General features: G+C 50.6%; 1 protein-coding gene across 2 annotated transcripts in view; it reads left to right on the top strand.

Moving 5' to 3' along the window:
• The window catches only part of RBFOX1 (RNA binding fox-1 homolog 1), a 1,595,659-nt gene that overhangs the window by 260,127 nt on the left and 1,320,954 nt on the right, over positions 1-14,578 (top strand). The window lies entirely within an intron of this gene.

The following is a 14,578-nucleotide window of genomic DNA, read 5'->3' as shown; positions in this document are numbered from 1 at the left end:
TGTTTGTGAAAGGTTGAAGCCTTTTAGGGTAATTTGTGCCATTATGAGATCTAGTTCCCTAGTAAAAATAACTCGTAATGTTATTGTGAAGATTTTTCAATGAAAAACTATTACAGAAAAAGGGTAGCAGGGGTAGTTCTCAGGACAGGGCAGGAGATAGAGGGAAAATTTCTGTGCCTCCCCCTCCATTCGCTGGGAACCTAAACTTGCTCTGAAACCAAGAAAAGTCTGCAAACAGTTTCAGCAGGACCTGAACTTAGCACATACTTCAAGCAGGCTACTGTCTACTTCTGCCTTATCTGAGACCAAGGCATAGGGGGAGCGTCTTGTGAAGTGTTCTTCCAAAGGCTTTGTGCCGTCTTCGGAGAGATCCAGGGCGGGGGAGGGGAGGAGAGCAGCTCCAGTGTCCCGAAGTGAAATGTGGAGAAAAGCCGGAATCCCGGTTTTGGTGACCATGGCTCTTGAGTTCGTCCTGTCCTGCCTCCTCCTGTCTTTCCTGGCCATGCCAGAGGTGCAGGTGTTTCTGTCTCCAGACTCCCTCTGTTTCCTCTGGCCTTGTCCACACTGTGTATTTCTTTCTTTATTTAAGTCCTGCCATCAAGAAACTATCAGGCCAAACACACTTTTGTGGAGTCCGACGCTGACTGCGTCACACTGAGCCGTCCCTAATGGGGCTCCCTGGCTGCTGCCCCAGCTTTCTGTGACTCCATGCTCCTTGTGGGACTTTGCCGCCTCCAGCATGAGACGTTGAGTGTCGAGTGGTCTTGCTTTCTGCTGAGCTCCCTGGCCTCGCGTCTCAGGGAGCTGGATGTCTCTCCAAATGCTCCGAATAACCTAAGTGCCTTCACCCTTTCATAAATTCGGGGGAGTCTCGTGTTCCTAAAAGTACTTACTAAGACCGGCATTGCTTAATAAGAAGATGGTTTTTAATCCAAATAATATAAAATCTCAGCTAGGCAATTGAAAAGAAAAGAAAATGATCTCACTGCCTTTTCTCCTGGAATGTTGTACCAGGTGGCTTCGCTGTTCTTTGCTGATCATGAAGGCTGGGCTTCTAGGAATGTTTCCTTCCACATCACTTGCATTAGAAACATTGGATGACGCTTCTGACTAGATAGGTATTTGATGCTTTTCTCTGTTTGACTTCTGACTAGATAGGTATTTGATGCTTTTCTCTGGTTGGCTTCTGTCCTGGAGGCAGTGTTTGTCACAGAGGGGCACACAGAGCGTCCTGGCTATGGACTGACCACTGTGAACATTTGTAGTCCGGGACCTCCTTCTTCAGACTCTCCTTATTTTCCCTCTTCCCAGGGTGCACTGAGCCAGGTTGTCTTAAAGGACAAAGTGTTCTTGGGACAAGAAGATGTCACTCCCTTGTGCAGGTGGGACACTGAGACCCAGATACACAAACACCTAGTTAAGACCAGGAATGGGATTGAAACACTTGACTCTGTTAGGGGAAAAAATGTTTGAAGCTTTATCTTCTTTTTAAATTAAGATTTATTTGTTTATTTGAAAGGCAGAGTGACAGAGAGAGGGAGAGAGAGAGATCTTCCATCTACTGGTTCATTTTCCAAATAGCCACAATGGATAGGGCTGGACCAGGTGGAAGCCAGGAGCCTGGAACTCCATCCTGGTCTCCCATGTGGGTGTCAGGAGCCCAGGCACTTGGGGCGTCCTCTGCTGCTTTCCCATGAGCATCAGCAGGGAGCTGGATCGGAAGTGGAGCAGCCTGGACTTGAAAGGACGCTCCTCTATGGAACGCAGGCATGGTCGTCGCGTGCAGCCGCTTAACCTGCAGTGCCACAAGGCTCCCTAGGGGAACTTTCAGACTTAGAGAACGTGGCAATGCATCGTGGAGAAGTTCCCAAGCAGTGGGGGAGAAGACACGGGGTTGTCAGCAGAGGTACTTCAGGCAACTGTGGTGGAGGTGTCGCCGGTTCTCTGGAGCAGACTCTGCTGAGGCTGGGTGCTTCCCACCGTTGTACACGAAGATAACTGCACGCAGCTCACCTTGCCCGCTTCAGTACTTCCTTGAGATTACATTCTTGAGATGATGAGAGTGGCTTGAATCTTCCGTGTAGCTCTGAGACCTTTCTTAGGCTGAAATGAATTCTGATCAGCTGATTATCTCCACGGAGAAAATATGATGTCCACATCTCATAGCTTCCTTCCTACCACGTAAGTGCCATTTTTATTCTGCAGCATCTTCCCGGGCTTCTGAATTAAATAAGGTAATAAGGTGCTGTGGAGTCCAACACGTACTAAATAGATTTTTTTAAAAAATGGAGATGTACAGGGTAGAGGATGGAATTTTTTATGATACATTTTCTTTCTCTGTGTTGAAGTAGGCGGTTGCTGCTTGCTTTACAGAGCAATGAGTTATGAAGCTCAAAAATAAAGTGTCCTCAGTGGTGTAAATAAAGCAGTAATCTGAGCAAATATATCACATTGTGTACCCAGGGTTTGCATGTTGCTGTGCACATGCACACGTGTGTGCATGTGTGTATGTGTGTGTGTCTTTTGTGACCTCCTGCAGGACACAATGGTTTATGCTGTAGTGTATTGTTGACACATTAATCTTGGTAATGGAAATGCAAAGCCACTTTTCATTGAGAAATAGATTCAAAGTAAAAGATGATTAATGAACGCAAGCACCATTATTCTCAACTGTGTGCCTTGCTTCCTAGCTCTGTACCTCCGACTCCCTGCCTGCCTTCTATGCGCGCCGATCACTCTGTCTGGTCTCTCACTGTACCTTGGCGAGACTCCCTGGTGGCTTTAGCCCCCAGCTGACCAGGAGAAGGTCATCAGAGCATCAGGAGACTCCTCCCCCTGGAGCCATGTGTGTGACAAGTCCAGGGCTGTGAATGACACATGCTGTTTGGGGAAGGAGACTCTTAAGTTAAAATTATGATGTCTGAGCTGTTATGGGAAGGGGACTGTTAAAATGACAGCCTCTGCGAAGCCTCCCTCTGTCAACCTGTTGCATGGTACCGGTGTCGTTTCACCCTCCAGGGTCAGCAATCCACAGCGTCAGCGTGGTGGCAGGTGGCATTGCGTTGAGAAGGAGTCCGCTGGCGGCAGCTTCCTGTGTGGCCCCTCTGATCTCCTCCCCAGTAAAAGCCCTCAGTGTCCCTCTTAAGTGATCCTACTTCCTTCCTGGGGGGAGTCACAAGCATTGCATCTCCTCTTGGAATGGGAGCTTTCCCTTGGATGGTGGTTGTCGCAAACCGCTGCTCTCATCGGGGTTCAAGTTCTGGGTCCTCAGAGGAAGCCCACACCAGGTTTCACCTCTCTGAGTATTGTGCTTTGGTGCACATTGGAGAGGATGCTGATACTCATGGAACAGGGAGGTGATGGGCTCAGCAGAAGGCTGCACACAGTTGTTGATCATAGTGCGTGCCAGAAAGCAATCTTTGTGTGTTCCTCTTCCTCCTCCTGTCTCTTCTTGATAAGTATTCTTCTTAATATTCTCTTGCTATCAGAATTTTCTTTATTTGTGTTAACTCATGTCCCTAGGGGATCCAGATATCCATTTATATCATCTGTTTGCCAGTCTCCTAACACCCTCTTGAGCTTGGGATTAGGACTTTGGTATGATTCAAGTAGGTGCAGCTCTGAATGCCCACTGTAGCCATCCTGTAAGCACTTTTCCTACATGACCACATTTAATTATTGTAAGAATAATGTAAGGGGGCTGGCACTGTGGCATAGTTGGTGTCCCCTGGTTCATGTCCTGGCTGCTCCTCTTCTGATGCAGCTCCCTGCTAATGACCTGGGAAAGCAGTGGAGGATGGCCCAAGTGCTTGGCCCCTGCACCCACACAGGAGACCTAGAAGAAGATCCTGGCTCATGATAGGCTTAGCTCCGGCCGTTGTGGCCATTTGGGGAGTTGACCAATGGATGGAAGAACTTTCTCTCTGCCTCTTCCTCTCTCTATAGCTCTACCTCTCAAATAAAAAAAAATAGGAAAGAATAATGTAAAATATGTAAAATAATAATTTATTTACTCATGCATGAGACAGTAGAGGCTGAGATGGAAGGTCACCCTCCCATGGTCACAAAGCAAGGAGATGCTGGAATCTGGATTTGCACCAAGTGTGGATGACCCTCAAGGGCCAAGCTCTTCATTCCTGCCTGTACTCGTCTGTCTGCACCAAGTGCTCAGTCCTCTCACTGTCCACTCCCAGGCTGCACGTGGGGCAGGTCGTTCAGGTTGACAAATGAAGACCTGCAGGCTCAGACGGACGACCTTGGGATGCCAGAGGCATATGGAATTTTGTTCTTGAAGAACTCATTCATTCATTGGGAGGGGCAGAGCTTCCTGTACGAAGTGTCTGCAGGGGGTGTTCCTGGTTGACAAGCTGTGTCTGCTGGGTTCTGCAGGATGAGACCCTGTGGTCCTTACAGTGAGCATGTGCCGAGCGAGCCTGACCCTGATGGATTTGGGTAAATGCAGGTCATGGGAAATCAGGAGCGTTTGCTCAGAGCCTCATTGCTCCTGGTGGAAGGAGCTCATTGGCCATTTGTGCTTCAAAACGAAGGAGTGTTTTCGTCTCTGACCCGTTTTGTGCAATGCCTGTCATTGGCTGACAGCATCCATCCTCTTCTGCTAGTTTTTTATCATTCAGCCTGAGAATCTGCAGGAATTATAGGTCTGCCCCTGTCTCTGATTTGCCTCACATCGAGTCAACCTCCAATTTCGCTGGGAATCCTGCCTTGACCTGGTGGAAGTGTGAGGTTCTCCAGGTTCAAGGTGGAGCTGGGGAAACTCCTTGGTGAAGTCTGCTCGCACGTTCTGTCCTCTTGCCAGGAATGAGCTCCAGGGCCCCACTAAAAAGCCAAACTAGAGAACACATCTAGTTTTACAAATTGAGCAGCAGACTAAATATTGGTTCAAATCACACACTTGAGTCACCCACGACGAGTGCATTTAGATCCTGGCTTCGCTGAGGCGTAGCCGTTAGGCGTGGGGCGAGTTCCTGCAGGTTCCCCCATGCCAGGTTCATCATCATCAGAAGGAAGCAGTGGCGCTTGCACTTCAAGGAATTCTTGCAAGAGAAGTCCCTGGGACACAGTGAACGCTTGATGTTGGAGAATGATAGTGGCTGCTATTCAGCAACGCTCATTGGATGGCAGTTCATTTATTTACTTATCATTCTAATGGGGTCACTGTTAATAAACCCATGAAAATCATAATAGGGGACTCTAGAGAATGTGTTATGCACTTCTCTGTAGAAAAAACAAGAACGTAGGACTTAGAGTATTTTTACCATAAGGTCTGAGAACATAGGTATATTGACCCCGATAAGACATTACAGGGTGAATCACATAAGGGGCTGGTGCTGTGGCATCACAGATTAAGGTACTGCCTGCATCAGTGACATCTCATATGGGTGCCGGTTCGAGTCCCAGCTGTTCTGCTTCTGATTCAGCTCCCTGCTAATGCTCCTGGGAAAGCAACAAAGGACGGCCTAAGTACTTATGCACGTGCTACCCTTGTGGGAGACCCGGATGGAGTTCTGGTCTCTTATCTGTGGCCTGGTACAGCCCTGACTGTTGCAGTCATCTTGGAAGTGAACTAGAAGATGGAAGATCTGTGTGTGTGTGTGTGTGTGTGTGCGTGTGTGTCTTCCTCCACCCCTTGTCACTCTCCTTTTCAAATACATAAAAATAAATATCAAAAACAAAACATAAGTATGTATAGTTATTATATCTATTCAAATATTTATTGAAGATTAAATAATAATAGTTACATAAAATACAATGATTACTATTATTATGAGATGACTTTAAAAAGTTGTGGAAAATAGAATTTAAAAAGTAATGCCTTTCCCAAGAACTTTGAGGCCTCTCTTGTATTCTATAATATATAAAGGATATATTAGCCGTATTTTACTGCATATCTATAGGAGGAATTGATATTTGGGTAGTACTGTTTGTAAGTGCTTAGACTGTTACTGCTGTTGTCTGTGTAGAGGCTTAGGAGTCTCTGCATGAGTCTCCGTGAGCATCCGTGACGAAGATCCACTCATTGTTCCATGGAAGGGCCTCGTGGCTGGGGTCCCAGTCTGTGAGCCCTGGGTCTGTCGGCTGCCCAGCGCTACCGTGGTACACAGCTGAGCAAAGCTGTGTCCCCATGAAACTTTACTCACAGAGAACCAAGCTCTGGGCTGGATGTGACCTTGGCCTCTGTGTGCTGACCTCTGACCTTTATCCAGGCTTTGTTGGAATGGTTGCTTGGCCTCAACCCACCTCCCTGGGTGGTCCTGAAGGGGTCTTTCCTGGGTGACTTCAGCACCAAAACGTGCCCTCTGAGTCACAAAACCCCCTGAAGCTGGGCCTGCCAGAGGGCTGCTTCTTGGGAAAGTCCGTGGATAGCCCCTGTCCCTTCTAAGAGCGGGGTGTTCAGCTGGGCTTTGAAAGTGGTGGAACAAGGCCGGCGCCGCGGCTCACTAGGCTAATCCTCCGCCTTGCGGTGCCAGCACACCGGGTTCTAGTCCCGGTCGGGGCACCAGATTCTGTCCCGGTTGCCCCTCTTCCAGGCCAGCTCTCTGCTGTGGCCCAGGAGTGCAGTGGAGGATGGCCCAAGTGCTTGGGCCCTGCACCCCATGGGAGACCAGGAGAAGCACCTGGCTCCTGCCATCGGATCAGCGCGGTGCGCCGGCCGCGGCGGCCATTGGAGGGTGAACCAACAGCAAAGGAAGACCTTTCTCTCTGTCTCTCTCTCTCTCTCACTGTCCACTCTGCCTGTCAAAAAAAAAAAAAAGAAGAAAGAAAGTGGTGGAACGAGACACACAGGCCCTCTGGAGCAGCAGGCGAGAGTCCGCAGGAGGCGTGGAGGGGCCGCCAGGAGTTGTGCGTCCCCAGTGCTCCTCAAGCCCACCTTTGCTCAGTAGCTGGCTCCCACCTGGCTCATGTGGTCTCAGCAGCATGCAGGGCTACGTCAAGAAGATCATGGAAATGGCATGAAAAGAGAAGGTTAGAGGCCGGCGCCGTGGCTCACCTGGTTAATCCTCCGCCTGCGGCGCCAGCATCCCATTTGGGCACTGGGTTCTAGTCCTGGTTGCTCCTCTTCCAGTCCAGCTCTCTGCTGTGGCCCGGGGGCACAGTGGAGGATGGCCCAAGTGCTTGGATCCCTGCACCCGCATGAGAGACCAGGAGGAAGCACCTGGCTCCTGGCTTTGGATTGGCGCAGCACCAGCTGTGGCGGCCATTTGGGGAGTGAACCAAATGAAGGAAGACCTTTCTCTCTGTCTCTCTCTCTCTCTCACTGTCAAAAAGAAAAAAAAAAAAAGAAAAGAAAAGAGAAGTTTATGCATGAGCATTTGGCACTATGTGGGACATCCACATCCCATGTCTGAATGCCTGGGTACAGGGGGCCGGTGCTGTGGCGTAGTGGGTAAAGCTGCTGCCTGCAGTGCTGGCATCCCATATGGGCACTGGTTTGGGTCCCAGCTGCTCCACTTCTGATCCAGCTCTCTGCTTGGCCTGGGAAAGCAGTAGAAGATGACCCAAGTGTTTGGGCTCCTGTACCAACATGGGAGACCCGGGAGAAGCTCCTGGCTTCTGGCTTCGGATCGGCGCAGCTCTGGCCATTGTGGCCAATTGGGGCGTGAACTAGCAGACAGAAGATCTCTCTCTTTCTCTCTGCTTCTCCTTCTCTCTGTGTGTAACTCTGACTTTCAAATAATAAATAAATTAATCTTTAAAAAAATAACTGAATGTCTGGGTTCAAGTCCTGGCTCTGCTCCCAGGGTCAGTTTCCTGCTAGTGCACACCCTGGGGAAGCAACACGTGATGGCTCAAGTACTGGGGTCCTTGCCCGCTACCTGCGTGGGAGACCCAGATGGAGTTCTGGGCTCCTGGCTTTGGCTGTGACAGGCATCCAGGGTGTGAATCAACAGATAGAAAATCTCTCTGTCTCTCTCTTTTTCTCTTTGTCTGTTTCTCATTTGACTTTCAGAAAAATAAAAAGTACTTTTTTAAAAGGCAAGCTTAGTGTGGCATGAAAACACGAAATCTGTGCACATTTTTTCATCCTTTGCAAACTTCTTAAAGACCGCCTGCATTTCAGGTGTGTGGTCTGGGCCGGTGACATCACGCTGGTAGAGCAGGGCACCACAGCATCTCCCAGCTGAAGACACGGCTCTCCTGTCACTCCACACCCCGAAAGTTTTAATTTTATAGAGATTGAAGTAATCAGGTCTCATGTGTTTATTTCCTCTCAAAGACTCACGTCAGTGCTTTGAATTCAGTGTCCTGTCTTATGTACTTGGTGGAAAAATAATATAAACACGCACAGAAATTTCCCTGGAGTTCAGCTTTGCTTTTCATACTGGGTCTAGCTCAAGTTTGGAGGGAACTAAAAAGAGCCTCGTTGCCTTCCACACACCCTGTTATCTCTGGTCGGTTCAAATACAGCTCCTCTGAGCAGCCTGCTCTTCCTGGCCTTGAATCTGAGAGTCGGAGGATTTCTTTGGAGTACACGCGACCGCATCCTTTTGACAGACAGTGCAAATTAAAAGATCCGGCGCGGCCCAGGAACCCGGGACCCAAACGTGCCCCTCGGGTTTTCATTTACAGTTAGGCGCTGCAGACACAATTATTGCTGACAGGGAAGCAGAGGCTGGTGGCAGAGTGCGTGTGACGAGAGGTTCATGCCAAGCCGTAATTGGGAGGATTATTTTTAATCAGAACATCCCCTACAGCCCAAACATTAGAAACCTCCTGTAAGGCCAAGGCAGGAAATTAAACACACCAACAGTGAGGCTGCAAGGGGGGTGGCATATGGGGTGTGATGCCGGGAGTCTCTGCGAGGCCCCTGCAGCTGCCGGGGGCCCTTTTCCTCCCCAGAGGGGGAGCCTGGAGAAACCTTTCTGCCAAGCAGCCCACGGGTACTTACTGTCCCTAAACCCTGTTGAAGGGGTGAGTGCAGCCCAATTAAATGCAGCAGACACACTAATGGATGTTCATTGCATTTAAACTGTGTTAAGTCAAGAGTAAGTCTTAGGGTAGCAGCTCCAGCTGTATATCATCCGAAGAGGAGCCCCGGGGGTTCCTTATCTTCAGAAACCATTCATGAGCACCTACTAAGTGCAAGGTGCTGTTCTGGCCTCTGGTTCACAGTCCTCCTGTCTGTCACCCGGATGGATTTGCCTTGTTGACAAAGAGTGTCAGCATGTGGTCACACTTGGTTTCCTGGAAGGGTTGTCATTGGCCAGGCAGGCACAGCTCTTGGCTTTTTGCCTTGATAAACATATATGACCTAGCAGTGCTGGGTCATGGTGTTGTGTGACCCTCACGCCAGTCTTCTACAGAGGAGTTGTTACCCCATTTAATAGATAGAAAAGCTGAGATTTGCAGAGGTCAAAGGGCTTGCCTGAGGCACAAGGAGTTGGAGCATCTTAAAAGATTTCAGAGTTACAGAGACAGAGGGAGAGATCTTCCATTTGCTGTTCACTCTCCAAGTGGCTGCAACGACCAGGGTTAGACCAGGTCAAAGCGAGGTTCCTGGAGCTGCATCCTGACCTCCCACATGGGTGGCAGAGTCTAAGCACTTGGGGCATCTGCTGCTGCTTTCCCAGGTGCATGCGCAGGGAACTGGATGGAAAGCAGAGCAGCAGGAACTCAAATCTGTGTTCTCCTAGGGGATGCGGGTGTTGCTAGCAGCAGCATAACCCACTGTGCCACGACGCTGACCCTGAGATTTGCTTGTGAAGCCCAAGTCTTCGTCCAAAGCTCATGCTGTCTAGTCACTCATGGCTGTGAGGAAGCACCGCCTGGGGCTTTGTGGGTCTGAGAGTCCAGTGGAGAGAACAGACATAGAGACCATGTCCATGAGGGGTGAGAGCTTGCAGATAGTAGGTGGGTTCCAAGAGTGGGGGGAGGGGGCTGCTCGCGGTGCTGGGGTGGTCAGTGAGGGCTGTCTGAAGATGTGAAGAGCAGGTGCATGCTGACTGTCATAACCAGAGGGGCCAGCATCCCAGGCCCGGGGAACAGCCAGTGCAAAGGTATTAGACAGTGTAGGGATTCTGCTCTCCTCCAGAACAACTGGCTCTCAGTGTTCTCCACGTTCAGCCCGTCCCGTCAAGCCAGGAAAGAGAAGAATGGCGGGGAGACTAGTTCCTTGGAGAACACTGACCCCAGAGTCCAGGCATCTCAGACGACGCTGAGAGTCAGCCACTGAGGTCAGAGGATCGTGCCTGCTGTCCTTACCCCTGCAGTCCTGTAGGCCGTCTTTAGGAAGCAGACCTCCAACTCACGCTAGGATGACATGTTGGTTCTGAGCATAGAGCTCACGATGCCTCAGTCCTGCAGGGCGTGCAGGGACACCCCAAGTCTTTTGCATGTGTGACTGTGGCTGATGAGCTAATCGGGCTGCTGTGGTTGTCTGGTCTGTAGTCTTGTGTAGCTGGAAGTCTCTGTATCCCCTTGGTCGGGGCTCCAGCACCAGGGAAGGGGAGCCTTGGAGCACTTGCATCCCAGGTGTAGCTGGCAATGACCTCTCTGCACCCCACCATTTCCCGGATCACATGTAGTCACCTGTGCCACCTCCTGCAGCAGTTCAGGACACTTGAACCCGGTCGGGCCTGCCATGCTACTTAGAGAGCGTCCCCAGCACCGATGCCGCCCAGACTCCATCTGTGGTCCTGAATGCAGGGTGGGTGCAGGATGCCCCTAGCCAGGTGAGACCTACCTCTGAGGTGTGTCTTACACTTGACCCCTCCTTTGTTAGAACACAATAACAACAACATCCTCAAATTACACTCGGAGGTGGGAGTATTGGGGGATATTTCTCACACAGCACAGGAAAGTCTCAGCCTCAAAGGCAGGAATGCTGCTCCTTCCCTTGGCCCTGGGGTCTTGAACCCATGTGTAATCAGGAAGCAAGGGCACCCCCACAAACACACACAGCCACCCAGTACCCTCGTCCCTTGTCCTCACCATTCTTCTCTTTGCCCTTTGACTCCTTGTTCTGGGTTCAAAACCTGTGTCTTGATGCTTTGTCATGATGATGGAATTCTCAGTTCTAGAAATTGAAGACACTTGAAAGTAGCTTCCAAGTTCTTGGAAGAAAACTGAACCTGATCAGGTGAGGTTTCCTTCCTGCTTAGCACAGCCCTCGCTCGTGGTGCCAGGGTCTCGTGCTTCAGCCATAATTTCTGGGGCCGTGCTGGGCAGAGAGGGATTTGGAGAGAGGAAAGGCACTCTCAGAAAAGCTGAGTAGTCCCTGGGAGCTGTCTAAACTTAGCAGGAGGGTGACTAAGCCCATCTTTCTTTGCTTGAGTCAATGTTTGCTGAACGTTGTCCGTGTCCGCAGCATGTATTCAGAGCTGGAGTCAAATGGTGAGCGAGATCGGCACATCCCTTGCCCTTGCGGAGCGAACACAGTGGTGGAACCAGCAAACCGTGGGTTACTTTTATTTGCATATAAAATGCTAGTTGCAATGAGTGCCATGCAGCAGTTAGGACAATAGGGTCCTGGGAGTACGTGGTTGGGGTTTTCCATATGAAGGAACCAGGGACAGGAATGATGTGTGTCTAGCAAGCAGCCAAGGTCAAAGGCACAACACATACAGCATCCTTTGAAGGTGGGGAATAAAGTATAGTCAAGAACTGGAAGGTGCACAGGGCTGGTCAGTGTGGAATCAAGGCACACATGCCCTCGCTGATGTACAGGTAAGGCTGGAGCTGTGGCCAGGGTGATCGTGTGAGAGGTCAAACTGTGTCAAAGGGTGAAATGGGATGCCATTGACATGGGGGCTACACAAGCAGGTAATGTGATTGGCATTTGTGTTTTGCAAAGATTGCTGTGTAGACCCTAAGAGGCCTGAGGGACGCGTCTGGAGGCAGGAGGAGGTCCTGGTGCAGCCATGGCCCCAGGGGAAACCCATGCCCAGTGCTCGGCAGAGTCTGCAGCAGCCAGCTCAGTTGAGAGTCCAGGTTGGCATCTTCAGCAGTGTCCTGGCTGCCCACAGGTCATCAGCATCGGTGCTTTGCAAGTGCTGTGCATCCATTTGGACGGGGTCCAGAGGTGAAGGTAGCTAATGCATGACGGGAGCCTTCACCTCCGCTCTGCCTGACTTTGTTGCGTGTCCTTTTGAGTTTGCTTCACTTTCAGCTCTTTACTTCCTGCATTTTCTCAGCAGGGTGAAAATTCCATCCAGTTCCCCTGGGGCTGGGACCCTCCCTGGCCACAAATTGCTCTTTAGATAGTTTGCAAGAGTAATTGCAAACTCAAGACAATCTTTGTTAAAGTAAAAGAAAAAAAAAAGACACCCCCCTCCCCACCCCTGCTCTGTGGCTGCTGTAGGACTCGGTAGACGCCCCCTCCCCCCCCCCCCCCCCCCCGCTCTGTGGCTGCTGTAGGACTCAGTAGACGCCCCCTCCCCCCCCCCCCCAGCTCTGTGGCTGCTGTAGGACTCGGTAGACGCCCCCCCCCCGCCCCGCTCTGTGGCTGCTGTAGGACTCGGTAGACGCCCCCCCCCCCCGCCCCGCTCTGTGGCTGCTGTAGGACTCGGTAGACGCCCCCCCCCCCCGCCCCGCTCTGTGGCTGCTGTAGGACTCGGTAGACGCCCCCCCCCTTGGCTGCTGTAGGACTCGGTAGACGCCCCCCCCACCCCCCCCACCCCCCCCACCCCCCGTGGCTGCTGTAGGACTCAGTGAAGCGTCTGAGGCTGTGCTTGCTCTCTGATGCCCTTGTGCTGCACTTGCTTCCCGCCCTCTGGCAACTGCTCCCAGCCTTGGGTTCTTCCTGTGAAATGACCCACCCAAAGGATCTGATGGACGCTGGAAAAGTGGAAAAGAAGGGCTAGAAAATTCATCTCACCTGCTGGTTAGCTTAAGAACAGATGTGCAGGGGCCTGGACTGACCTGTACATGAAAATAAATGTGGCTGGTGCCGCGGCTCACTAGGCTAATCCTCCACCTTGCGGCACCGGCACCCCGGGTTCTAGTCCCGGTCGGGGCGCCGGATTCTGTCCCGGTTGCCCCTCTTCCAGGCCAGCTCTCTGCTGTGGCCCAGGAGTGCAGTGGAGGATGGCCCAAGTGCTTGGGCCCTGCACCCCATGGGAGACCAGGATAAGTACCTGGTTCCTGCCATCGGATCAGCGTGGTGTGCCGGCTGCAGCGTGCCGGCCGCGGCGGCCATTGGAGGGTGAACCAACGGCAAAAGGAAGACCTTTCTCTCTGTCTTTCTCTCTCTCTCACTGTCCACTCTGCCTGTCAAAAAAAAAAAAAAAAGAAAGAAAGAAAGAAACTAAATGTTACTCCCTGGGTACCATCTTTGGGAGCCCCAGAGAACACCCTGTTGCTCGGGGAAAACCTCTTTTTGGAGTGAAGATCAGTGCCCTTCCTTGGTGCTTGTCATTTTGGGTCCTTGAGAAATCACTCCTTAGACTCACCAAAGGAAGCATCATGTAAAACAAGCTGGGACTGCGCCAGACGATAAGGCCCTGGAGTGGAATGAAATATTTCCCTTGCCTTCTGGGAGTGCCAGCTTCCCAAGGGTGAGGGAGGATGTCCATTTCTGGGTCTGGTAGAAGATGCGGAGGGCCACAGCCCTCTCTCCCCTCCCCACCCCATCCCAAACATTCAGTCCAGCTGGAAGGGTCAGTGAAAGCTACAGAGAGTACATTGGGCCAGGTGGCCAGAAGCTTAGAAAGATGGAGATGACCCAAGGGCCAGAGGGAAAACAGGGACTTGTGTTTCCTAAGTGGTCAGTTGTGCTGGACCTTGAGTGTTGGGTAAGTGTTCTGGGGATGGAGGGAGTGACTGGGGAGCAGGGACAGAGGCTGAGAAGGTTGAACCTAACAATGGTGGCTGTCATTACCTTTGATAACTAAGAGGATTTGTGTTAATTTTGATAAAGATTCTGGGATACATTAATGTTTCATAAGTCTAGTGTTATTATTAGGAATCAGATAATCCTCCAGCGGGGGCATACAATGAATTTCTATGAGAGAACACTGTGGTTTTTCTATTCACTCCCTAATTATTCACTTCTTCCACTTTATGCAATTACATTTTTTTTTTTTTTTTTTGCATCTTCAAGATCTGAGCTCCATTGTTCCCCCTTGATAGGGCCTTCCCAACCAAGATCCATCTTCTGTCCTGGACTGCGGACACCAAGAATACAGTGGAAGTTTTCTTTAAAGACTTAATAAATGATAACAAACTTATAAACAGCACTGACCTGGTACCAGGTACAATATTAGCTGCTTTACAAATATTAGCTTTTAGTGTTCAGCTCAGTCCCTTGAGGCAGTTACTGTATTTTTTCCTGGTTTGACTGATGAGAAAACTAAGAAAGAAAGGTTAAATGATTTGGCCGTGATTGCTAAGCTAGTGGGTAGTGAATTCCAGGATGACTGGGAAGAGGAGTGAGTGGTGAGATGGGTGGTTGGTGGATCAGTGGGGAGATGGATGGATAGATTGTCGAGTAGGTGCACAGATGAGTGGGTGGGTGAGTGGGTGAATCACTGGTTTTCCATGACACACATTTGTGAGATGGATCCATTTATTCAGTTGAACAGAGGTGAAGCCATCAAAATACAAACAAATGGCTCTTGAA

The sequence above is a fragment of the Oryctolagus cuniculus genome, chromosome 19 (assembly GCF_051225735.1).
Source record: "Oryctolagus cuniculus isolate XC-2025 breed Fujian yellow rabbit chromosome 19, ASM5122573v1, whole genome shotgun sequence".
Classification (NCBI taxonomy): Eukaryota; Metazoa; Chordata; class Mammalia; order Lagomorpha; family Leporidae; genus Oryctolagus; species Oryctolagus cuniculus.
This window is presented reverse-complemented; position numbering and strand designations above follow the sequence as displayed.